Genomic DNA, 27,500 nt, shown 5'->3' on the forward strand with positions numbered 1-27,500 from the left:
ACTACTACTACTACTACTACTACTACTACTGCTAATACTATTTCTACTACTACCAATGGTACTACTACTACTACTACTACTACTACTACTACTACTACTACTACTACTACTACTACTACTACTACCACCACTACCACCTCTACCACCAATACCACTCTCATCATTAACACCATCTACCTATGTTTCTGCTGTAACTGTAATAGCGATAAACCAGTAATAATAATTAGTAATGACGAAGATAATGATAATCCCACCAGCGAGAATTAAAGTAACATGCATGTTAAATGTTATTATTAATGCGATTAAAGTATTTACATCAAAGGATCGAGTTGCTCAAAGACTTAGAATGAATGAAGTTATGATGCTGCTGAATCTACCATAGTAAGATTAGTCCTTTAGAGTAGCCTGAAATAAATCCCTTTCCCTTGAATCACAGGCAGTAAGGAGTTAATTCTCATTGCCTGTGAATGAATGTGTTTTGTTCCTGAATATTATGAAGTGTTTATCTAAAAAAAACAAATTCTATGTATTACGGTTGGTGATTAATTTCAGAAAAGTAATTAATTAGAAAAATTATGAACATGTTTTTTGGGAGGTGAGGGGGAATAATTTTTGTTTTATATGAGATTTTACTAGTTTGATATTTGATTATTTTATATATACAAAAATGAAATGTTCGAAGATTGTTTTTCCCCCATTACCATAAATTTAATCCGTACTCTTATATTAGTTCGTGTTATTTTGCATTGATCTCTTTATTTATTTATTTATTTTGCTTTTTCCGGGATGATTGTTAAGAGCTTTATTATACATTTTTTTTTATTACATTTTTGTTAGATAGTGCTTAGATTATTCTCTGATTGTGTGTTAATTACGTAGATATTCGTCGCAGGTTATTTTTTTTCCCTCTTAAAATTCCGTTCAGTGTAAAATAAATAATACTAACCATCAAACACAGTTGCCAGACATCACACACATTTAAACATTAGCTACCGAAAAAAATAAAATAAAAATAACATTCATCAGTAGATTATTGTTTAAAATTGTACCTCTCCTATGTCATCTTTACACATACATATAATAAGCTTTCACCAATATAAGTGATTCAGAATACGGTTACTTCGAATATGATTTACCTTAACTGCGGCGACATGTCAAAACACCGGCAGGAGAAAATTTAGTGTTCCGGGCGGCGGGAAACGTGGCGGGGTGGATGGAGGACAGGAGGGAGGGAGTGGTAGGAAGAGGAGGGCATCCGGACTCGCTCTGGTTCGAAATAAGTGAACCGTCTCGGGCGACACGCGGTGACCGAGGCGATCTTTGGATTCTATCTCCATTCTCTGTTTTAGTAAATTCTGATATATTGTTGATATTTTCCTTTATTATTTTCCGTTGTTCCGTTTACAAAATAGTGTTGGTTGTGTGTTGGAGTTTTTTGCACTTTTTAAATTCCTCTATTTTAATGTTATGTAAGGGTTTGTTTGGCTATTCTTATTGAGTATTTTTCCTGACATCAGTGATGTATTTTTGTTAGTGAATATTTTTTTCATATTTAGTGTAATTCTTTCTTTTCTCTTTTCCAGCCAATTCTTCTTTTTAAACTTTTAAAACACAATTGATTTTCCTTCCTTACGCTCATAACTTCCACCTCACGTCTCTTTTCTTTAATGAAATTTTTGCATCTAAACTTTTTCTCACTTATAGGTAACTTGATTTGACCCAAATTTATGCTCTCTCCGCCTTTATCTTTTAAGTTTCTCTCCGGGCAAATTTTTTTCTTCCTTTCACTGTTTTCGTAATCAACTCTAGCCTCGCCACTCTACTCAAGGCTAACTCAGTGCGCGTGCCGCTTACTTTAAGAGCACTTAGACTTGAGCAAAACAACTCCAACACCTAACAGGCTTCAGGGTTATGAAAGCACTTTACTTTTTCCGTTCCCATCACCCACATAAGCAGTTCTAAGCTTTTCTTCTTCTTGGAAATACTTGATAACTACAAACATCTCTTACTTGTGCTTCTTTCACCCTCTTTTCTTTCTCTTGATGCTGTCAGTTTATTGAAACTAAAATCAGGTCAAGTAGTTTGTTGTGTGTTCATCTTCTAAGTGTTGAGAAAAGACTGAATGAAAGAGTCTTTTCTATGTTTATTTTTATTTGTGAGCTAATTTTATTCATATATTTTTAAAGTAATATTTTATCTCATGTTTTAGTATACCTACTTGCCTCTCTCTCTCTCTCTCTCTCTCTCTCTCTCTCTCTCTCTCTCTCTCTCTCTCTCTCTCTCTCTCTCTCTCTCTCTCTCTCTCTCTCTCTCTCTCTCTCTCTCTCTCTCTCTCTCTCTCTCTCTCTCTCTCTCTCTCTCTCTCTCTCTCTCTCTCTCTCTCTCTCTCTCTCTCTCTCTCTCTCTCTCTCTCTCTCTCTCTCTCTCTCTCTCTCTCTCTCTCTCTCTCTCTCTCTCTCTATCTATCTCTCTCTATCTATCTATCTCTATCTATCTATCTATATCTATATATATATATATATATATATATATATATATATATATATATATATATATATATATATATATATATATATATATTCAATCATCTTTCTACCCATTTACTTCTATTTATATAATGTCTGTGCGTCTCTTTACTTCAATTAGTCCCCGTACATCACAAGATTATGTATAGCGCCAGCAATCAAAAGAATAGGAAGGAGATTATCAAATGCAATCTCTTAAAGCAACTCGTGTCGTCGCGCCGCCACCAACCACAAAGGCAGGAGCTCTGAGGAACATTTGTGCTTCCGGGAAACACCAGATTTGATTAGATTCTCCCCGGAGCCGCAGCAGCAGTAGTCTCTCTCTCTCTCTCTCTCTCTCTCTCTCTCTCTCTCTCTCTCTCTCTCTCTCTCTCTCTCTCTCTCTCTCTCTCTCTCTCTCTCTCTCTCTCTCTTTCTCGTTCAGTGCTTCGCCGTTCTGCACTTCCCAGAATGAAAGCCTTTGCTGACTCGACGTCGTTGGGTGAAGCGGTGGATTGACATTACAAAGCAAAAGAACAGCAAGGCATGACCGGAACATCTTCGCTAGGAAAGAGAGAGAGAGAGAGAGAGAGAGAGAGAGAGAGAGAGAGAGAGAGAGAGAGAGAGAATAGGAAAAATAAGTATGTTGATGCATTCTTTCTGTTGATTTGTCTCTTATCTTTATTTTTCTTCCGGGAGATAGATGGATAGATGAAGTGTAGATGAAAAGATTGATAGGTATTTGGATGGATAAGTGGAAGATATAGAAAGCAATGGTTGATAGGTAGATAAAGGTATAAAGGTACATAAAAGAATATATACGTATCAACAGAGAGAGAGAGAGAGAGAGAGAGAGAGAGAGAGAGAGAGAGAGAGAGAGAGAGAGAGAGAGAGAGAGAGAGATTCCAGGTAACATAACAGGTGTGTGAAATATAATGGCTGCACTGTCCACCAAAATGTGAAATTAAATTAGATTACCTGTAAGTCATGCAAAGCTGACGGAGAAGCAAGAGTTTTCATGAAATTGTCTGTTGCAGCTTTCATTCTTTTACTGTTTTTTTCATCTTTTTCTTAGCTCTTTTGATTGCCTAGCTTGCGTGCGTACTTTCCTGATGAATAACTAATTTCCCTGCAAACCCAAGAAATACCAAGGAAATCTTTAATATATGTTGTTATTTCTTTTTTTTTTTCAATACACTTTTTCCCCATTTACTCACTACGTGCATCATCTCCCTATTCACTATTATGCTTGGGATAATTAACTTTCTTTTCTGCCTTCCACACTTTTTTTTTCCTGCATGTCTATCCACATAATAACATTCTTTAAGTAAGATTAGACCCCGTTGTAATCTTTTCATTTCGATAAAACCCACCTACTCACCTACCTGCGCCTCTCTCTCTTTCTCATCTCTTCTCTCTCACTTCCCCTACCACCACCACCACCACCAGCACTACCACCACCCTCCTCCTTCCTCATCTCTATAACAATCACTCCTCTTTTTTTCTTTTCTCTTTCTCTCTCTCTCTCTCCCCCTTTTTCTCTCGCTATTCATCCTCTTTTTTCGTGTTCATTCATATTTCCTTTCATTACACTTTGTTCAGCCTCTCCTCCACCTCCCTCTCCTTCTGTCCTCACTGCCTCTCCCTGACTCTTCCCTCCCCTGCCCTCCCCGCCCCTCGCAGGATCATTACAAGCCATAACACCAAACAGGAGGCTTCGTGAAGGCTGCCGGTCTCCCTCTTCCCTTTTCTTCCACACAACAAAGGGAATCCACGATGAATAGGGTTCAATTTACACTTTCTTTCCTTCAAAAAAACCCTCCGGGGCCTGCCAGGTGAGAGTGAGAGAGTGAGAGACGAAAGAGAGAGAGAGAGAGAGAGAGAGAGAGAGAGAGAGAGAGAGAGAGAGAGAGAGAGAGAGAGACGAGCATGAGATAGGATGTGCCAGGTAAAAACAGACTTGAGGATAGGTATAACAGAGGTGAGAGTCGTATTGGGTAAGGAAGAGCCAGTCATCACAGGTAAGGTAGCCGACGGTGGTTCAAGCTCAGGTGTGATGCCGGTGAATTTATGTTTGATAGTGAGCTGTTTTAGGGGGAGTAGCTCAGCCCATGTGTAATCTTGTGTTCGTCCCTGCTCCTATTCTTTTCTGATCCTCTATGTATTCTGCGCGTCTTCCCTTGATTTTTTTTTCCCATTTTTTTATTTGTAATCTTTCCCTTTCTTCCTTAACTCTGAGGTGTGAGATGCGAAAGATGAGAGATAGACAGATAGATAGATAGATAGATAGATAGGTATATATATATATATATATATATATATATATATATATATATATATATATATATATATATATATATATATATATATATATATATATAAAGTGAGTGTAAAAGGCAGCCAGTAGTGTGTGGACTAAGATGAATGAATGATGATGGTGAGAGAGAGAGAGAGAGAGAGAGAGAGAGAGAGAGAGAGAGAGAGAGAGAGAGAGAGAGAGAGAGAGAGAGAGAGAGAGAGAGAGAGAGAGAGAGAGAGAGAGAGAGAGAGAGAGAGAGAGAGAGAGAGAGAGAAAGGAGGAGGGTGCTGGCGGTCATTGTATGGACTTTGTAGAGTGAAGAATGCGGATCCCCTGGCCTTGATGAAGTGTTTGTTATTCTTTGTGAGTCATTGTGGAATTGTGAATTATAGCAGAGCAGGAACTAATGGAGCTGCCTCTGTGGGGGAGAATGAGGTGTGAGGGGATGGCAGGGGTCAGGGATGAGACACCTGATACCTGTGGAGAGGGAGAGATGGGGAGGGAAAGGGAAGGGAGGGAGGGAGGGGACCTGTATTTAGAAACGCTTTACTTCCTCGTTACGACTCTTTTCAAAGGGCACAGAGATGATTAGCAGAGATTTCAAGTGTTTCCCCACATTAATAATGTGGAAATCTTGCTGATCTGTCACTAAAGCTATAAAAGCAATCTTAAAAACCTGTATCACTTCAATTTTGGCGTTTTGAAATTTGTGAGAATGAGGCGCAGAAATGTTTCAGAATATGATCCAGAGAGAGAGAGAGAGAGAGAGAGAGAGAGAGAGAGAGAGAGAGAGAGAGAGACAGAGAGAGACTGTTAGTATTATACACCTAAGCATTATAATTGTTATTAATGAGATTTTTTCGTCGAACAGATGCAATTAGTGTATTCTAAATACCACCACTTCCACCACAATATTTTCCCTTTGTGGCACAGACAGTATTAATTTCTAGCTAAATCCACTAACAGCACTTTTTTTTTTCCTTGTGGCATAGAAGTAATTCATATTACATTCTAGATGCCACCACCACCATCACCACCACATATTTTTCTCCTTTGTGATACAAATACAATTAGAATTTCGCTCTTATCACCACCGGCAACACCGCTACTACTACTGTAATCATCACAATTAACACTATTCCATTCTCCCTTTTGGTAGAGATAAAGTTAATATATTCTGCCACCACCACCATCACCACCACCAGTCATTACCTATACCCTCTGCCATTCTCTCCTCTCATGGCCTGGTGTCGAAAGGGGAAAGAGCAAACAATAGAGAAAAAAAAAGAGTATGGCAAAAAAAGGACGAGTGAATCCATTGTAGCGAGGCCTTAGAGCGTGACTCCAGGTGGCCAGCCAGGATTAAAATACAGGTGTTACCCCCGAGTCATGTTTCCATTTTCTTTGACGGGTATGATTTTTGCTCCTTTTTTTTTCTTGTACCTCGTATGTGAGTGTGTGTGTGTGTGTGTGTGTGTGTGTGTGTGTGTGTGTGTGTGTGTGTGTGTGTCCCCTGTCGGTCATTCATTCAGTCAGTCAGTCAGTAAGTCGGTCAGCCTATGTTTGATTAGTTTCATGCAAATATTGATGAAGACATGAATTGACAATGCATAAAACCGGAACCTTTGTTGAATGTAACGTGGACGAGAGAGAGAGAGAGAGAGAGAGAGAGAGAGAGAGAGAGAGAAATATATACACACAAAAACATACGAAACACACAAATAAATAACTAAACAATTGCCAATCTCACGAACCCCTCCTTCCGTCACTGCCTCCATTACCTTCAGTGTTGTCAAATATATAATACAATACCTGTCCCACTTTTCACAGGAACAGTGGTGCCAGACGCGTCATAAAGTATCGCTCGCTAAGCTTTGCAGTAAAAATATCTCATCGCGTCACTTGATCCCTTTTCATGTGGGCTATTCAAATTTTATTAATCAGTCATGCATGTTCTGCCCTTGCCTCTCTCTCTCTCTCTCTCTCTCTCTCTCTCTCTCTCTCTCTCTCTCTCTCTCTCTCTCTCTCTCTCTCTCTCTCTCTCTCTCTCTCTCTCTCTCTAGCTGTCCTCCTGTTTTCTCTCCCATCACAGGAATATTTAATTTTGGTGGCCTGCGGTTTAAAGGTCAAAATCCTTAAAATATTTTATATAGAGCGTTCCAAATTTTTATTCCATGTCTATTTTTTTTTTTTTTTGTATGTGCCAACTTGTTCATGAAAATATGATGCGTGTTACGGTTTAGTGTTTATAGTTTTGTGTTTCGTTAATATTACAGGTAGCAGCTCACTATTATTTTACAATGTGAATGAATGTATGTATGTATGTATTCACTCACATGTTATTTTTGTCCTATTTTTATACACTGTATTTTTGTTTTCGTCTTCCTTTTTGTTGCTTTGATGTATTGGTGTAGTTTTGTATGTACATTGTTTTGTAGCGCGTACGTTCATGTATTCGAGTATTTCTTCTTTACACACACACACACACACACACACACACACACACACACACACACACACACACACACACACACACACACACACATATTGTATAATAGAACATAAATACATTGCAAGACATTTGTGAAATTAAAATAAAATGAACATATGGTGTCAATAATAATAAAAAATAGAAAATCTTATGGAAAAAAATATATCTTCAAAACATTTCTTAGTACAATGAGAATCCACAGAAAATAATAGGTAGTCTGAAAATACAAGACTAATATACTCAAACAACCAAACCTTGATAATTTCAAGTACACAGCAAATCGTAACTGAGCAAGAATCTCATTCGTGCAACAATACCTTGCATGTCGCCAGTGGAAGGGAAAAAGATTTACTTGATAACCAGACACCAAAACTGGGGAACACAAGACGGCACCACTCATCTGTGTCAGTTTAGCGGCGCGTCCCATTGGAGACAGTTCTGAATATAGCGAGGAGACCCACAGCAAACCTTGACATAACAGGATTTGCATAAAGGATATGGTTGAAAAGGATGAGGCAAGCACGGAGACGCGTGAAGTGTGACGGCATTGTATTGTATTTGTGCTGGAGGAGGAGGAGGAGGAGGAGGAGGAGGAGGTGGTGGTTGTGGTGGTGGTAGTGGTGGAGAGCGTGAAGAGATGAGTGACGGAGAGAAATGGAAGATTAGGTTACCATGAATTTAAGTTTTTATTTATAACGTCTTCCCCCTCCTCTTGTTTCTTTCCCTGTTTGTCTGTTCAACTGTTTTAATTTTTATTTCTGTTCATGTTTCTGTATGTTTGCTTATCTACGTTTATCTTTTTCCTTGCCTTCCAATAACTCGTTTGTTTTTACCTATGCGTCTACCTGTCTACCTATTTACCTACCTACACATCTATTTATTTAAGTATCTATTCATCTATCTATCAATTCTTTAAATATCCACCTCTATTGAATATGCTTGTCAGTCTATCAACCCATCCATCCGTTTATTTGTCTATATGACCGTCTGTTTTGTCAGCCACACTCTTAGTCAGTAAATGTGCGAGGAATAATGAAGGGTAAGAAAATTCAATAAAACTACAGTGGAAAAGGTACCATCCGTGTAAGGCGAGCGAGCAGCCTGGCGACACACAAATCACTCACAACCCGATGACTAATGAAACACAAAGGACGTAACCCCTCATTCTCCCGCCCTCTTGACGCCCACTAATCCCCCCTCCCCTTTCCTCTCTCTCTCTCTCTCTCTCTCTCTCTCTCTCTTTATTGCGATTCTTTCCTTTTCCTCATTAGTTTCACTTTATCGTTTCTCTGTCCTGTCTGATTTGCGCACGCTCTCACACACAGAATCTCTCTCTCTCTCTCTCTCTCTCTCTCTCTCTCTCTCTCTCTCTCTCTCTCTCTCCACGTCCTTCTCACTTTTCTTACATTTTTCACTTCATTTTCGTTTTGCTGTTTTCTTCTTCTTCAAAACCCCACCCTTTTTTCCTCCCTTCCTTCATATAACCTCCTTCCACTTAACCCAGAACTTCACCTTTCCCTCCTCCTCCTCCTCCTCCTCCTCCTTATTCTCTTCCTCTCTTCCTGCTCTTCTCCCCCCCACCACCTGTTAGCTACACCTCTCGCATTCTCCCTGTTCACGTAACACCTCTCTCCCTTCCTCTCCCTTCCCGATTCTTCCCATCTACCCCCCCCTTCTCACCCTCCTCTCCCCAACCTGAAGTAAAGTCGAGGCTGCGTTGGGGCGCGGCGTGTGTCCAACCAACTCAAGATCATCACAGAAAAATGCATCACCATCGTTGCATCTGCAGGACTGTTATTCACGATTATTCACGGTCTGGTCCATGCATGCGGGGAGGGGAGGGGGTTGATGGCTGGGGGGAGAGGGACGGAGGGTCTGGGTCAGGTGGGGATGGGTAAAGAGGGAGAGGGAGAGGGAAACAGGTTAATCAATCCCTGGCCCTAAAGAATTGGGATTATTTACAGTCTCATAAATCTGGAAAAATGGACAATACTTCAGTCTGAAAACCTTGAGCTGAAGAGAGGAAGGCAAAACCACCCTTGAGTGAGGCCAAACTCTCCCTCTGATTGCAACTTGGGCTGGAGGAGGACGAGGAAGAAGAGGAAGAGCATCAGGAGGAGAGAGGTATATAGAGGGAGCGATGTAGCAAGGAAGGGAGGGAAGTGAAGGAAAAAAAAATACAAGGGAGATGAGGGAAAAGAAGGAGATGAAGAGAGGAAAGTGCGAAAGAAGATACAGAGGATAAAGAAAGTAGGTTAAAGAAAGGATGTAAAGACGGACCGAGGGAGAACAGGGAGAGAATTAGGAAAAATGATAAAGGGATGCGAGAGAAAAAATGCAGAGGATGATATATGCAGGAAATGAAGGAAGAAAACTCGAAAAGAAAGCAAAAGGAGATAAAGAAATTGAAAGAAAGACACGAATGAAAGAAGTCAAAGAAAACGAGGTAAAGAAATCAGAAAAGAAGAAAACAGAAAAAAATGTATAAAGAATGAACAATAAAGGAACGTACAAAATAAAGAATAAGGATAAAAAAAGGTAAAGGGGGAAAGAGAATGGTCAAGATTGAGAGAGAGAGAGAGAGAGAGAGAGAGAGAGAGAGAGAGAGAGAGAGAGAGAGAGAGAGAGAGGGAAAGAGAGAGCAGCAGGAGGAGGAGGAGGAGGAGGAGGAGGAGGAGGTTTACGCCAAAATAAAGGTGGACTAAACACAGAGAGTCGGGGTTAAATTCCACTCATTAAGCGGGTGACACAAAGGCTTCGGGGCCTCTAAGGTACGTTCTAAACTGGCCCGACCTGTAATTTTGGCCCCGAAATGTGGAAGTAATCATGGAGAGGCCGAGGAGTGACTTGGGACGCATTATTTATCCTTACCAGAGAGAGAGAGAGAGAGAGAGAAGGAGGGAGCGAAGGAGAGTGAGAGGGAGAGGTGGAGGAGAGTGGGAGGGAAGGACATTATGGATTGGATTCGGTCTGATGATGAATCCTCGCGCCGAATTGTGGATTTATTTCCCCCCCTTCTATCTCTCTCTCTCTCTCTCTCTCTCTCTCCCTCCCTTCTCTCCCAGTCCCTCCTTTAAAAGTCCAGTAGAAACCGCGTGTAGACAAGATGAGAACACGGCCGCTTAAGGCAGTGTGGGTAGAAACAGAGACCAATCCGCCGTTTCCGCCTTCTCCCCCACTTAAAAAAAAAAAAAAACGAGAAAAAATGGAAGTTTGATAAATTAGATAAAAGTTTTCTTCGCGATTCGCCTAAAAAGACAAATAAATGAAAGGAAGAAGCAGAAGAAAAAAAAGAAAATGAAGAAGAAGAACAACAAGAAGAACAAGAAGAAAAAACAAGAAGAAAAAGAAGAAAAAAAGAAAAAAAATGTAGTAATAGAAGAAGAAGAAGAAGAAGAAGAAGAAGAAGAATGGTTATATAAATGCGCCAAGAAAGAAAGTCTTAAGAAATTAGGAAATAAGGGAAAAAGGAAAGAAATAGATAAGTAAAGCATTTTTTTCGTGTGTTACCATAAAGGAAAGGCAATGAGTGGGAGGAAAAGGTATATAAGTGTGCCAAGCTGAAAAACAGAACCTTAACTATTAAAAAAATCAAGTTGTGAAAAGAAGGAAAAGTAAGGACAAGAGGGAGAGAGAGAGAGAGAGAGAGAGAGAGAGAGAGAGAGAGAGAGAGAGAGAGAGAGAGAGAGAGAGAGAGAGAGAAGGGAGAAAAGAAGAAAATTAAAGGAAAATATTGAATACTTTTACATAGGAAACGAAGAAAGTTTGATTGGCTTCTTTGAGATGAAATGAAAAAAAAAGCAAGAGAAAATCAGGTTTCCTCTTCTGTTTCTATACCTTAAACTTAGCAACTCTCTCTCTCTCTCTCTCTCTCTCTCTCTCTCTCTCTCTCTCTCTCTCTCTCTCTCTCTCTCTCTCTCTCTCTCTCTCTCTCTCTCTCTCTCTCTCTCAATTAAAATAATGTCGGAGTTTAGCATCTCACCCTGACAAGCGCTGAGCGACCCTTGCAAAGGCGGGAATTAGTGGTGACAAGGGTGAAGGAGAGAGAGGGAGAGGGAGGAGGGAGAGGAGAAGGGAGAGAAAGAAAGGAAGGGAGAGAGAGAGGAACAGGGAGAAAGGTCGGGAAGGGTTGGGTGAGCAATGAAGAAAGGGAAGCAAATGAGAAGGAAAGAGAAGAGGAAAAGAGAGAGAGAGAGAGAGAGAGAGAGAGAGAGAGAGAGAGAGAGAGAGAGAGAGAGAGAGAGAGAGACAGAATTGCATAACAGAAATGGGACGAAGAAAAGAGAAGTAGAAGGATGAAGGGGATGGATGGAATGGTGGATGAAAAATAGACAGCAACAAAGGAAGAGCTGGAAAAGACGAGGAGGAATGAAAGGGGAAAGGTAGAGCAGAAGAAGGAAATAATGAGAATAAGGAAAGTAAAAAGGAGAGTGAGAATGAAGATCAAGAGGAGTGTGTGTGTGGGTAGTTAAGAATTAGAGAAGGACACTTGAGAAAAGCTTAGGAGAGAAAGAAATGAAAGAAGAGAAGGGAGAGAGTTAGGAAAGGTATAGAAAATTAATCTCTCTCTCTCTCTCTCTCTCTCTCTCTCTCTCTCTCTCTCTCTCTCTCTCTCTCTCTCTCTCTCTCTCTCTCTCTCTCTCTCTCTCTCTGTTTCTCGTGTGAATATATGTGTTGTGTTTGTGTGTGTGTGTGTGTGTGTGTGTGTGTGTGTGTGTGTGTGTGTGTGTGTGTGTGTGTGTTCGCCTTCTCTTATATTGGCAACAACTGTATGTATTTAGTTAGAATTTTTCTTATATATTCAATGACTGGTATCACAGCAAGGCACATACTCTATAGACAGCCAAGAGCTCAATGGACAAGGGCTATTGTATACTGGATGTATTTGTATTGCCATGTCATTGTATTTATTTGAGGCCAATAAGGTAATTAATCAATCAATCAATTAATCAGACTCTCTCTCTCTCTCTCTCTCTCTCTCTCTCTCTCTCTCTCTCTCTCTCTCTCTCTCTCTCTCTCTCTCTCTCTCTCTCTCTCTCTCTCTCTCTCTCTCTCTCTCTCTCTCTCTCTCTCTCTCTCTCTCTCTCTCTCTCTCTCTCTCTCTCTCTCTCTCTCTCTCTCTCTCTCAGCAGGCATCAATAACATTCATATATAATTCCACGGCTCCCCAATATGAGTTTTTGCACGTAATTGACTGATGCTCTTTAATGAAATTACCAATTATAATAATACATATTAATGCAATTAAATGAGTGTTGCATTAGGCCAATTCAGTCTGACCCATATTACGGACTTATTAAAGAGAAGGACGGGAGGGAGGAGGGAAGGGAAGGGAAGAAGAGAGGAAAGGCAGGAAGAAGCAAGGGAGGGAGCTGGATGAGTTAGGGAGGATTAAAGAGAGAGAGAGAGAGAGAGAGAGAGAGAGAGAGAGAGAGAGAGAGAGAGAGAGAGAGAGAGAGAGAGAGAGAGAGAGAGAGAGAGAGAGAGAGAGAGAGAGAGAGAGAGAGAGAGAGAGAGAGAGAGAGAGAGAGAGAGAGAGAGACGTACGAGCATAGCATCGTTGATTGATGTCATCTGCCTCACGTGACTCCCAGGTGACTCCTCTAGTACTTGGGAAGAGGAGGAGGAGGAGGAGGAAAAGAAAGATTAAGGGAAGGGGAGGAAAAACAGCAGGAGAATGAAGACAAGGAAAAAGTAGAGAAGGGGGAAAAGAGACATTTCTTCATTTCACACGATGCACGTGGTATACACACACACACACACACACACACACACACACACACACACACACACACACACACACACACACACACACACACACACACTGACCTCTTGCTATTTTTCGTGCAAATGTCACGCTGCTAAGCTGTTAAGGTCAAAGGAAACATAGTGACCTGTTGCCCCTTGGAAACAAACTGTAAACCCTTTAAGAGAGAGAGAGAGAGAGAGAGAGAGAGAGAGAGAGAGAGAGAGAGAGAGAGAGAGAGAGAGAGAGAGAGAGAGAGAGAGAGAGAGAGAGAGAGAGAGAGAGAGAGAGAGAGAGAGAGAGAGAGAGAGAGAGATTGTTGTTTCTATGTACTACTTGAATATTCCCCTCAAGAGTATATGGTCAATTTTATTAAAGCGCAATTCTTACTTTTTGATCCTTATATTCTGCAGAAATTCTCTTGTTTCTTTTCAATATCACTAACTTCATTGCTCGATCTATTTGAGGCGTAGTTTTTTTTGTGATACATCCTTGTTTTTCTTTTTTTTTTCTAGTGATTTACACCCTGGAAGATTTCATACCTTGGCCAGGTAAGGGAACACAGGTATTCAGGGCACAGGTGTAATAAATCGTAGCCCACGTATTTACAGCATACCTTCCATTACCCTCCATCACCTCTACCTCATTAAACGCACGCTCATTTTCGCATTAGGAAACAAAAAAAAGGAAAGAATTCAAAGCAGAAAACCTACTCCAGATTTTCATTACAACCACAATCATCAAGAAAGTACAAACACAACAAGAAAAGCATAAGATATGAGAACATATATCGCTACCTGCATCTATTACACCTCTTATTAACCTCGCTCCTTCATGATTAACGGGAATAAGAAGGCAGGAAAAAACTGTGTTGAAAATGTGAATGTTGATAAAAGGCGTGGGGGAATCACTGCAGAAAGCTTGAGCGATGTGAACTAATGCTCCCTCACTCTATCATTTGGCGGCTGGCAGTGCTCCCCCGGGCAGGCCTCAGTTTAATATCTTGAAAGGATTACACTCTGGGGAACATCGGGAGGAAGGAGGAAGACAGTAGAGGGAGGAGATGGAAGAAGAGGAGGTCTAGGAGGAGGTGGAGTAGGAGGAGGAGGAGGAGGAGGAGGAGAAGGAGGAGGAGGAGAAGGAGGAGAAGGAGAAGGAGGGGAAGTCGATAAATCGCCTCCTCTTTGTGGCGTAATGGGCGGTGTTTGAAGAGCGCGTGGGAGGTGGTGGTGTTTCACTACATTGATCTGTTTGTCACACGCCTTAGTCACCCCCTGGAGGGAAGAGAAAATGGAGAGCGAATAGATTTCCTTGAGAGGATGCGATCTTCCTTCCCACAGATGATGATGGTGATGGTGATGATGATGTCGAGGAGGAGGAATACGGGTCGGGGGAGGGAAGACTGATGAAGAGGTGAAAGAGAAGGAGGAAGAGGAAGAAGATTGGGAGCACCTGTCTTTGAGTTAAGGGGGACTTGAGCCTCAGTCTTTCACTTTGCGCACTGGATAGGAAAAAGTGCCAGTCTTGGGTCAGTGAATCTCTCTACCTCTTGAGGCCACGGCGTAGATTATCAAATATTATTACATTGTCTGGCTTACGGGTTAGTTAACCATTTGACCGGGAGAAGAAAGATTATCTGTTCATAAAGAGAGATTAAACTACAAAGAAGAAAAATAAGGAACAAACGTGATTTACCAGCCTTATTTTTTTGATAGGACTGAATTCTAGTCAAGGATAAACATCGAAATATGTTGTTTTTTACTCTTTTGTAGTTTCTTAATTTAACTCCTTCAGTATCATGACCCGTTCGTTCTCTTACTCATTCTGCTTACTATTTAGTGATTTTATACAGCTTCAGAAACTTATGCGGGGATTAGAATAGTGAAGACTCTGACCATTTATCTTTTGACCTCGATAGATACTTCCTAATGTAAATAAAATGGTCTAATCGTGCAAAAAACCGAAGGTAAAAAAGCGTCCCAGTATTGAAGGCGTTAAGGGGAAACAGGATAATTTTTGTGTGTATCGAGTGAAAAGAAACTTCTTGAACAACATAACACACTAACATACACACACACACACACACACACACACACACACACACACACACACACACACACACACACACACACACACACACACACACACACTCTCTCTCTCTCTCTCTCTCTCTCTCTCTCTCTCTCTCTCTCTCTCTCTCTCTCTCTCTCTCTCTCTCTCTCTCTCAAGTAAATAAGCTCAAGAATTCGGAAGAAAAAAATGACGTACTCAGAGACGAAAGAGAGAAAGAAGAAAGTGTATCGCTGGCGTTGATTTAGTGTTTGAGGACTTGACTGTTTAGAGAGAGAGAGAGAGAGAGAGAGAGAGGTCAGCTTCAGGGAGGAGGAGGAGGAGGAGGAGGAGAAGGAGGAAAGGGAAGAGGTGAATTGGAGGTGAAGGAGGGAGGGAGGGAAGGTACAACAACACGGTCAGACACGGATGGAAAGAGTGAGAGTGAGAGAGAGAAAAAGAAAAGAAAAACAAGAAGTATTGACTGGCCAACCGAAACTGGATAAAGAAAAATAAATAGACGAACAGACAGAACGATACATACATGGTGCATATAGATATACATGTATACATATCAAAATAAAAACGGCTATAAATGTATCCTTCAACGCATAAATACATACATATACACTCACTTATTTGCCTCATTCATCTCTCATTCAATTTATTCATTTAGCTGTCTGACTAACTCATGTAAGTAACAGGCTGGAAGCTCAAAGACAAGAGAGAAACAGGTCTGTAGAGATTTAGAAATACTCAATTGATAGATGATTTTGGTAAAGGCAAAACAAATGGAATATTCTCATGTCTTACTACGAAATTGGAAATCTGGTTATTGGCAAGTACAGAAAATCAAATCCAAGGCTGTCCGCTGCACTCACTGGACAATGTAACACACACACACACACACACACACACACACACAATATGCAGGTGCACTAACAAAAACACATGAAAAGAAAAGTGACGCATTGGACAGATTGGATGAGGTAAAAGAAAGGAAAAGTTTACTAACAAAAATAAAGAAAAAAGATTGAATTACAGACAAGAAAAAAACGAAAACATGATGTTGTAGGAAGGAGGGGAACAAAATGACAGACAGACATACAGACAGACTGGCAGGTATGCAGGCACATGGATTAACAGACGCAATAGAGGAAGAGCGGAAAGAGACATGATTGAACGAAAGAGAGAGAGAGAGAGAGAGAGAGAGAGAGAGAGAGAGAGAGAGAGAGAGAGAGAGAGAGATTTTGTGTCCATTGTAAAAGTGAGAGAGCAGAGAGAGAAAACGAAGTGAGGAGAAGGTTGGACGTGGGAGTAGCAGCAAAAATACAGGGGAATGAAATGACAGAAATGTATAACTATTAATCTCTCTCTCTCTCTCTCTCTCTCTCTCTCTCTCTCTCTCGCTTCCTCTCCCAATGCTATCGAAATCTGGATTACAGTGATGTCTTTTAGTTTTTCCCTCTCTTTTTTTTTTCCCTCCCGTGCGTGTGTGTGTTTGTTCCGATCGAGGTGTATCGAGAGAAAACACACCTTCACACTTGAGCCTCCAACACCCCCGACACCCCGGCCTCTCAGCACCTACACCCCGACGGGAAGTGTTTGGGTGGCGGGGTGAGGGGATGAGGAAGGAAAGAGAACGTGATGGGGAGGGGATGGGAAGGTTGAGGGAGTGGGGAGATGGGTGAGAGGTGGGTGAGAGGTGGGTGAGAGGTGTATTTGTCCATACCTGTGTTGAGAGAGAGAGAGAGAGAGAGAGAGAGAGAGAGAGAGAGAGAGAGAGAGAGAGAGAGAGAGAGAGAGAGATGGGAAGTATGTGTTGTTTCTTAGATGAGGGCGAATAGACGGTGTGGAGGACAGTAGTGGGCGGAGGAAAGGTGAAGTGGGGAGCAGAGTTGTTGTGTGGGCGCCCAGGATAGGAAAGGTGAAAAGGTTCCTGTTATGGTTTATGTTGGTGAAGAATTCAGCAGTAGTTGGTCGTGAGAGTGAATAGGTAGAATGATTGATAGGTTCATAGGTAGAAAGATAGATAGATAGTACTCATAGACTGATAGGTTAGTAGGAAGATAAATAGGTAGGTAGATTTAAAGATAGGAATATACTCGTAGATATACATTTATAGTGTGATAGATAAAAAGACAAGTTTATTGATAGATATATAAATGGGTAGACACACAGTGACCACAACATTCTTATACATACTTATACATACTCGTTCTTTCACGTAGCATTTCGTGCATAAAAGTAGATGAGTTGATAAATAACTTCATAGATATTAACAAAATAATTTACATATGCAATCTATGTGTGTAAAAATAAATAACCGTAGTAAAGCTTAACAATACTACACAGACAGAAAAGTATGGAAAGAAAAAGAGTGAGACGCAGACATACAGCAGGAGAGGCAGAAATTCGAATGATCACAGATGGAATAGAATTTTCCGTGGCATGAACGAACTCACACAAAAGCACCGCGGCGATAAACTGCGTTCATTAATGTCTCCGCACAAGTGTTGGGAACTGGATCGGAACATAATCGCCACAAATTCAAATAACACCCGTGAACAGTCATTAGGTTCAGATAGCTTTGCAAACACTCGGATATTTCAGGCTGTAAAAGCGTTATAGGAGTCGCGGTATACATAACTTTTTATCCTAGGCTTTCCCTAGCACCCACCGCGGATCGCTTGCAGCAGTGAATGGGCCCGCGGGGAGGATTTAGCCGGCGCGCGAGCCTAAAACTGTGCCATGGGCGAGATCGAGTCCTCTGGCATTGGTTTATGTCCTATCCATTTGTAGCCATCATCAGTAAACATATTATATCTTGAGTGAAAACTTAATATAACCTCAAGCATTACGGGAAATGTAAGTATATGTGATGTTTTATTAATAGTAATTTATAGCCATGTTAAAATTGGTGTATATGTTACACCCCGTTTGTGAAATTGCCCATTTCATGAAATGGGCAAACCCAATTCATGAAATGAACCTAACCTAACCTAACCCAATTCATGAAATGTGCAATGGAGTGGCCATTTCATGAAATGGTTAGGTTAGGTTAGGTTAGGTTAGGTTAGGTTCATTTCATGAATTGGGTTTGCCCATTTCACAAACGGGGTGTAACATATATATATATATATATATATATATATATATATATATATATATATATATATATATATATATATATATATATATATATATATATATATATATATATATGAATTCTTCATTTCACAGACCAACTAGTTGTTTTTTTAATATTTGTATATTTGTAAGAGTAGATGAAAAAAAATAAGTGTTTTGCGTTTTTATAGGTTATAATGTGTGGGATTTAGAATTGCTGTTAAGCATGTCAGAGTTCTAACACTTTTTTTCAGGTAGTGTTTTAAAACAAACGAGCAAGGAAAGAAAACTGCGGAGAAAGCAGTTATTGATGATAAGAACGGAACCATTGTCGAAACCAAACAGCAAGAAAACGAAACTGTTCAAAAAGCAGTTGATAATAAACACGGAACCACTGTCGAAACAAAACAACAAGACAACAAAACTGTGGAAAATCCCACTGGTGATAAACACGGAAGAGATATTGAGGTTAGCAAAGAGGAAGAGAACAAGCCCTTGCTGCAAGTGGATCAGAACGGATAAAACAATTAGTAGAGATAGAAAACAAAACCTTTGAAAAAGCCGTTGTCAAAAACAACAACCGTTGTTGAAACCATCGACCAAGAAAACAAAATGGTACAAAAACCCATTTGTGATAAAAACGGAAAAGAACAACACCTTGGATAAAATGGCTGAGAACAAAGGAAAAATTTGGAAACTATAGAACAGGAGACCAAAGCGTTGCCACCAATCCCAGGTGCTAAAAACGAAACATTTGACGAAACTAAAGAGCAGGAAAACAAAACGATATTTTCGAGGAACGAAACGAATGCGGATACTAGAGAACCACATGAGGAAATTGCGTTGCCACCAATCCCAGGTGTTAAAAACGAAACATTTGAGGAAATTAAAGAGCAAGAAAACAAAACGAAATTTTTTTAGGAAGGAAACGGATGCGGAAACTATAGAATCACATGAAAAATTTTACCATGAGCGAACATAACTCCCGAGAGCGAAACAGAAACTGAAGGAAACGAAAGCGAAAGTCTACAGAACAAATCGATGAATCTAGAGAGCACGATAGCGGAAATTGAAGCAACCACGATAGCGATTGAGGAAAAAAACGGAAAGTATTCAGAAACTAAATGAACATCTCAGTAAAACAAACAACACTTCTGCAGAACCGAACAGAAAATCTTGAAAAAAAATCGAATGAAATGAAAAACAAAATATTAGAAGTGGAAAACAAAACGATGCGAATAGAAAACGAATGTTAATGGAGAATGTCATAATGGGACGAACGATGCTGCGTGTGGAGACAGAAGCCACTGAGATTGAAAACAAAGCTGTGGGTTTGAAGGAGATGACCGAGAGTCTCCAGAACAAGACAGGAAACCTGCAGGAAGGAACTCAGAGTCTGCAGGCCCAGATTAAAGCTCTACATAACAAGATGGCGGATTTAGAGAACATGATGGAACAAAAATTTGAACATGACAGTAGAAATTGAAGACCAAACATTAGGTCTGGAAAAAGAAACACTGGATTTGCAGAATAAGACAGTCGAATTGGAAGACAAGATTACTGGTCTTTATAACTGGACTCAACAGATGCATAAGCGAACGTCGCAGCTGGAGAACAAGACCGCTGGACTGCGGAGCAAGACAGTTGGCTTGCATAACAAGTCATCAGTCCTCAAGAAGAAAGATTTGCCTGTAGATGATGATATGTCGTCCCCGAGGAAAAACAGTAGACCTGTAGGACAATAACACCGGCAAGCAAAACAAACCTACTACTGTGGAAAGACAAACTGCTGTAGTACAATGTATGGCTCAAGAAAGTACGCACAGTAACCTAAAGGGCAATCCACAGTGGTGCTGCTGAGGCAGACAGATGGCAGAGAGGCCGAGGAGATCTGAACGAAGGTTCCTCGTCCCTGTCATGGAAAGGAAGGATCTTTTCTTTACCTTACCTTTCCGAACGGAGTGACTTTCTAATAATGGAGTATTGTAATGTTTAGTCAAAACAAAACGTGTGCTTTCCTTTCTGCCTTTATTGATACATGAATTACTCTCTATTCATCTTATACAGACTTTAGTTATGTGCCATAATTCATTTAACAGATAATGAAGTGTGTGTGTGTGTGTGTGTGTGTGTGTGTGTGTGTGTGTGTGTGTGTGTGTGTGTGTGTGTGTGTGTGTGTGTTTTCCTCCTGTCTTTCATTGTACAGATGGTTATGAGAAAGAGAGAGAGAGAGAGAGAGAGAGAGAGAGAGAGAGAGAGAGAGAGAGAGAGAGAGAGAGAGAGAATTACAAGTTCTCTTAATTTATATTATTCTCATATTCCTTCCATTTTGTTCTTCCTCATTAATTTAATATATCTAGCTATGTACTTAGCTGTCAATCCCACACTGGGCGGAGCTACACACTCATACACACTTTGATCACATTCTTAGCCTCGTCGGTCTCTGGTGGAAAAATGACAGTAATCTTGAAGATAATTGTAACTATTTCCTCCCGGACGCATAGACTTCTTATCTCAAGTTGTGAAAAAGTAATGCTACAAAAACATGCGAAAATTTTCCTTGATTTCATTAGCGACACACTTTCTAACGTAAAAAAAAAAAAAAATGAACATGAAATAAAAGTATTACGTAGATGTAAACATTTCAATGAAACAAAAACAACTTGGAATAGTTCAACTTTGATTAAAATCAAGAGCCCTTATTTGAATATATCAATAAAATACGAAAACTAGACCGAAATATAATCAACTCACCACCAAGAGCAGCCATCGGAAGACTCTATAGACAAAGTGGGCGTTCAAACACCAACCGTAAATTCTACACTTGAATATACAGTTTCTTTTACTTTTAAGTTGAGAGGTGATGTTAATAAGGTAGTGTAGAGAGAGAGAGAGAGAGAGAGAGAGAGAGAGAGAGAGAGAGAGAGAGAGAGAGAGAGAGAGAGAGAGAGAGAGAGAGAGAGAGAGAGAGAGAGAGAGAGAGAGAGAGAGAGAGAGAGAGAGAGAGAGAGAGAGAGAGAGAGAGAGAGAGAGAGAGAGAATAAGTGTGCCTGCCTGAATGCAAACAAACAGCGTCTGCTCGGCTTATGACCCTCGATGTTAAAACGCCGCCTGTCGCCCCGCCGCGGCCTAACCCAAACAAGCCTGCCTCGGGATAAACTGTTTGTAGGCCTACGCTTGCCCTGTAAACACTTCCATATATAGAAATGTTGGGGCCTAGAGTGTAAAGGCGGAATGGTCCATAATTGTGTGTGTGTGTGTGTGTGTGTGTGTGTGTGTGTGTGTGTGTGTGGAGGGGAGTGTAAGGCTGTCACATATTAATCTTTTTTAATATATTTACGTATTTATAGACATGCCAATGAGAAAAAATGAGTGACCACGGAGAAAAAAAAAGGAGCGTCCCTTGAAGTTTCAGCTGAGTGTGGCGTAAAAGAGGCATTGACAAGGAAGGAAATCACGTCTCATAACGTCACGTGTATAATAACACTATACCTGTGCCGCCTTCCGCCTCGCGTCACATGTATGGGGCGCGTTCGTATACACACCTGGCTGGCTACACTCTCAGTGGGGCAGCCAGGTATGACAACCCTTTCTTTTGTACGGATCTTCCTTCCCCTCTGCCTTCCCCTGCCTACCCTTGCCTCCCCCTGCCTGCTCTGTCTCCTCTGCCGCCTATCTTCTGTGTGTCGATGCTCTGAAAGGAGGAAAAGAGGTGACGATGTGTTGGAAGAAGAGGAATATAAAAGAGACACGCGAGTGAAGGTTTTGATATGTGAAAAATAATCTCTCTTGGTTCCTTATATGTAACATCTAATATGTGCGACTTTTAATGATTTTAGATTAATATTTTGTTAGGTATACTATGTACTTATTTTCGTTTCCTAATTGATATCATCACACACAGAAGTAGAGATTAAATGCACGTATTATATATCAAATAAGGTAATCTTTATATTTCTCCTCCGCCTACAAGAATATTCCTTTCGCCCTCATACTCGTATACATCAAAATGTTGTTCATAAACGTCCAAGCACATCACCAAGTAAGGAACTCATGTCTTACTTACTTTCACTTCAGCTTTATATATTTTCCTTACTCCACATGATCACTATTGAATTTTACACTGGAGGTCTTGTATCAGTTTGCATCCTCACTCGCGTCACATAAAGTTAACTCAGCAACATGCATCACTAATCCATCGAACTCAAGACACTGCTCCCTTGTGTTACGCGTGTGTAGGCACTTCGTTAGCACATTCTTTAACTCCCTATGTAGTTGAGAGGACAGCAGACGCCATGGGGGTGGAAGGGGAAGGGGCAGGAGAGTGGGTTATTGTAGAGGGGAAGGGTAGGGGAAGGGAGGTGATGGGAGAGGTGAGGTCATGTTATTGAGTACCGTCGCTTGGGTGTTTGTAAATATGAGCGTGATGGTGTTTGGGTGAGGGTGTCAGGGTGACCGAGGGGAAGAGTGAGAGGTGAGGGGAAAGAGTCGGGAGGGTGAAGGGGAGAGGGGAGCAAGGTGTCAGTTTGAGGGGTGATAGGGAGGAAGGGGGAGAGTGGGTAGATGTCAGGGGTGAAACTTGACAGTGATTATCTTTGATGGATCGAGTTTACGTGTTGCGTGTCGTCTTTCCTCGTGTGTGTGTGTGTGTGTGTGTGTGTGTGTGTTAATTTTGTAAGTGGCCGTAGTATGTAAAAACGCGGTGTGTACATGTATAAAATTTCTGTGCGCACGAAAAAAAAATTAACTAATATGTTCAACAAACTCGATATATGAGAAGTAGTATTGATGTGTGTGTGTGTGTGTGTGTGTGTGTGTGTGTGTGTGTGTGTGTGTGTGTGTGTGTGTGTGTGTAGAAGCCTTATTGCAAAGATTCTCAATAATACTCGCCTTACACACGCTATTTTTTCCCCATTGCCTCCTACACACTCACGGAGCTTTTGTCCAGTGACCCGTTTGAAAAAATGACCAAAAGGGATGAAAATAAGTGAGTGAGGGAAAAACTGAGTGCGAACGAAATATATGACACAAAAGATGGACGAGTGAGAGGAGGAGGAGGAGGAGGAGGAGGAGAGGAGGAGGAGGAGGGAAGGTGGTGGTGATGGTGGTAAAGGTGAGGAGGTGACATGCCCTTCCACTCAATATCTCCTGAATGCAATAGGCTTAGGGGATGTTGACGTGAATTGAAGAGTGAGTGAGAGCGAGGGACGGAGGGAGGGACAGGGAGAGGGATAGGGAGAGGGAGAAAGGGAGAGAGGGAGATTACGTAAGAGAGAATAACCTGCCTTCGACGACAATGATTTTCTCTATTTTTGTCGTAATCTCTCTCTCTCTCTCTCTCTCTCTCTCTCTCTCTCTCTCTCTCTCTCTCTCTCTGGCAGAATAGGATCAAGTACATTTACAGTGACAGTCTCGTGTTGGCATTCAGTCCTTTATCTTTTACGAATCTAATGTACTTATTATGTTTCAAGAGGCAAAGCGTTCCTCTTTACCTTCTTGTACTTGATTTTTTTTCCTCTGATCTGATTTTTTTTTTCTTCTTTTCATCATCGTCGTATTCTTTTTCAATTTAGCTCATTTATATTCTGCATGTAATCTTAAATAGGACATTGACTTTTTTCTTCTTTTTTGTTATTTTCAGGTTCATTTTTTGTTACTTTTCTTTATTATCCTCACCTCTATAACCATTTTCTCTTCCTCCTCATCATCATTCGTCTTTATCTCCTTATTTTCCTCCTTCTCCTCCTCCTCCTCCTCCTCCTCCTTCTCCTCCTCCTCCTCCGCCTCATTCTCCTCCTCCTCCTCATCATTCTCTTCTGCCTCATTCTCCTCCTCCTTATTTTCTTTCTCCTCCTCCTCCTCCTCCTCCTCCTCCTCCTCCTCCTCCTCCTCCTCCTCCTCCTCCTCCTCCTCCTCCTCTCTATACTAACGTTAACTTTTGACTCTCAGTTCCCGATTCTTACTTGAGTACTTGCACACGATTTTAATCTCTAATGTCAGGAGGACTGAAGGCTCAAGATGGCGTGGCGTCTCTTGTCTCGACCCTTGCGCCATTTAACGACACTCGAGTACAGTGGTTTATTGCTCAAATATTTTCCATCGATCGAAGCCAAGAAGTGACGAGCCCTGCCTTACTGACCCGTAGTAGAAGGGAAGGGAGGGGTTCTGAAGGGGCCGGTGTAAGGGAGAGAAAGAAAGGATAGAGTCTGTAGAAGAATGAGGCAAGGAAAAGAATATATTTGGCAGTACATGTAGGTGATCTAAAGGAAGGAAGGAAGGAAAGGGAAAAGATATGGTAAAGAAATAAGTGACTGTGTTGATTTGAAAGGCATGCAAGGTCAGTAGTGTCCATGGAAGTGAGAGGGAAGAAAAGTGGGTTGAAAAAATAGGTGGTAGAGAGAAGGGTGGAGGAGAGTAGGGGGGATTAGAGAGAGGAAGGCTGAGAGGTATGGAGGAAAGGGAGAGTCGAGGATTAGGTAAGAGTGAGAGAAAAGGAAATGTTTGTTGGGATGTGGACGAGAGAGAGAGAGAGAGAGAGAGAGAGAGAGAGAGAGAGAGAGAGAGAGAGAGTAGATGGAGGCTGGTGGAAAAATGGGAGAGGAAAGAGAGGAAGTTGGCGAGGTAGAGTAGTTGGTGACGTAAAGGGAAATTGAAGTAGGGGAGTGAGGGAGACTATGGAAGTTTTGAGTGTGTGTCATGAGAGTTAAAAAAGAAAAAAATACTAATAGAGAGAGAGAGAGAGAGAGAGAGAGAGAGAGAGAGAGAGAGAGAGAGAGAGAGAGAGAGAGAGAGAGAGAGAGAGGACAAGAAACGTAGTGTCGAATGTTTTTGCACTTGATTCTTTTGTTACTTAATGTGTGATTGGGAGCAAGAAGCCAAAGTATTAGAAATTACTACTGACGTTCTTGTTTCAGTATTTTATTTTCTATTGTTACTGTATTGTTAGTGGATGTTAAAGTGTTACCGTATGTTTAGTTCTCCTTCGCACACAGTCGCACAGTTTCTTGAAATTGCTGCTATTATAAATATTAGGATATTGTACTTAAATTCTCTCCATCCTTCTTTTCCTTATTTTCAACCTCGTCTTAGTCTTTATTTTCAGCATCCTTATCCTTAATCTCTTCCTCCTCATCGTTCTCGTGATCGCCATTATCCTCATCCTGTCTTCCCGGTTTTCTCTCTCTCTCCTCGTTTTCTTTGATGTCAATAACAGTGATAGCACGACATTGTACATCAACACAAGACACACAAAACCTTCTTACAACAGACAACAATGAAAAATGAAAAAAAAATAAATACATAAAGTAATAGAACTAATTGAATCATGATATGTAGTCGATCCGCCATCTAGTTACACAACTTTTTTTCATATCATTAGCATGCAATAACTCACATAATTGCAGTTCATTTTTCCCGGTGAGACTGAAAGCAATTAATTCAGGTGTTTCATTTGGAGGCACGTGAAATGTTCGTTTTGCAATACATTTACCTGCTGCACCGCCATACAGGTCTGGGTACCGCCCTGTGCTGTGCCAAGGGGCGGGATAAGCTGACAGACTCTATATATACATGGAATACGATGGAAATATGTGTATGGATTTAGAGAGAGAGAGAGAGAGAGAGAGAGAGAGAGAGAGAGAGAGAGAGAGAGAGAGAGAGAGAGAGAGAGAGAGAGAGAGAGAGAGAAGGGGGATATTGTAATATATTAATGAGAACAATAGTAACAATAGTGTAATGTCCATAGGTATAAAAGTAATAACAGGTAATGACAATAGGTAATAGGTAGCAATACGTTATAGTCATGATAATGGTAATTGCACGTGTAATGATAGGTATGACATTTTGGCTGTAGATATGCATATACAATATTCGTATTTATTTACAAAGTTATGCAGTATATATTAATTGTGGCCTTTTATCTCTTACATGTTTTAATCTCTTTCCTGATAAGTCTGTGTTATTCCACGTCAAGCTCGAGGAAATAACGTGTAGCTACATGTTTCACACAGTCCTCTTGCATATCTATCAAAGTATTCAGGTGTTGACATGGGTGTTGCAAGATGTCTCAAATGTTTACGTGCTCTGGTGTTCAAGTGGGATTACTTGATAGTGTTGATGATAGTCTACATTTGTTTTGTTGCTGATGTGAGAGTGTTTCGTCATGTGTTTCAAGTGTTGAAATCGTGGTATCTATGCGACTATATGTTATCTATATATGTGGCTTTGTTTCCTTATTTCATATTCGTAATTGTGGCAAGGTGATCATGGTTGTTGGAGAGTACCAGTCAGTGTTGCAGTGTGTTCGTGAGTGAAGCAGTGCACCCATTAATGTTGTAGTGTATTAGTGAGTGTTACTGTGTTAGTGTGTGAAGCAGTGTAACCGTTTGTGTTGCAATGTGTTCGTGAATGCTGCGAGGATACAAGCAGAACGTTATATAGAGTGTGTGGAAGCGGCGAACCATTCATGTGTCTTTAAGCTTTGCAGTGGAGAGAAGCCTTTGGAGGAGTTACCTCTATGTGTGTGTGTGTGTGTGTGTGTGTGTGTGTGTGTGTGTGTGTGTGTGTGTGTGTGTGTACGCAGGAGTGTGCGTGTGTGTGTGGAAACGTACATCTTGAGAAGAAACACTTTTCACACCCAAGTTCTACGAGTATTTCCATCTCTTCTCCTCCTCCTCCTCCTCCTCCTCCTCCTCCTCCTCCTTCCCCTTGAGAAGAGGATTACCTGGCCACGTGGAGACCTTCCCAGCGCCGCCTGACAACAAGGAGACAAGAACTACGAATAGGAGGAGGAGGAGGAAAAGGAGGATGTGAAGGCAGTGGCGTTGAATGTTGCGTAGTAAGCTTAAGAAGGAAAGAAGAACATGAAAAAGAAGTGGGAGGATAAACATGAAGGAAAGCACGATATGGAGAACAAGAAAGACGTTAACAGAGGTGGAAAAATAATAACATTGAAGCGAATGTACCAAAAGTAAAGACATAGGAATAAAGAAAGTATGAAGAACTTAATAAAAAATAGGGTAAAATATGAGAGAGAGAGAGAGAGAGAGAGAGAGAGAGAGAGAGAGAGAGAGAGAGAGAGAGAGAGAGAGAACTACAAACTGTGATCAGGGAATACGATTAAATACGATAGGAGAAAGGAAGCGATTACAGAAAAAAAAAGCTACTAAACTGAGAGAATATAGAGCTATGTGAGTGCGTAGTAGAATAAAAAATTAGACTTCGGAAAAAGATATGAAGGAGAAAACTTAGAGGAAGGAAAAAAACATGAAAACAAAAAGATAT

Source organism: Portunus trituberculatus, chromosome 31, assembly GCF_017591435.1.
Source record: "Portunus trituberculatus isolate SZX2019 chromosome 31, ASM1759143v1, whole genome shotgun sequence".
In the NCBI taxonomy this organism is placed as follows: Eukaryota; Metazoa; Arthropoda; class Malacostraca; order Decapoda; family Portunidae; genus Portunus; species Portunus trituberculatus.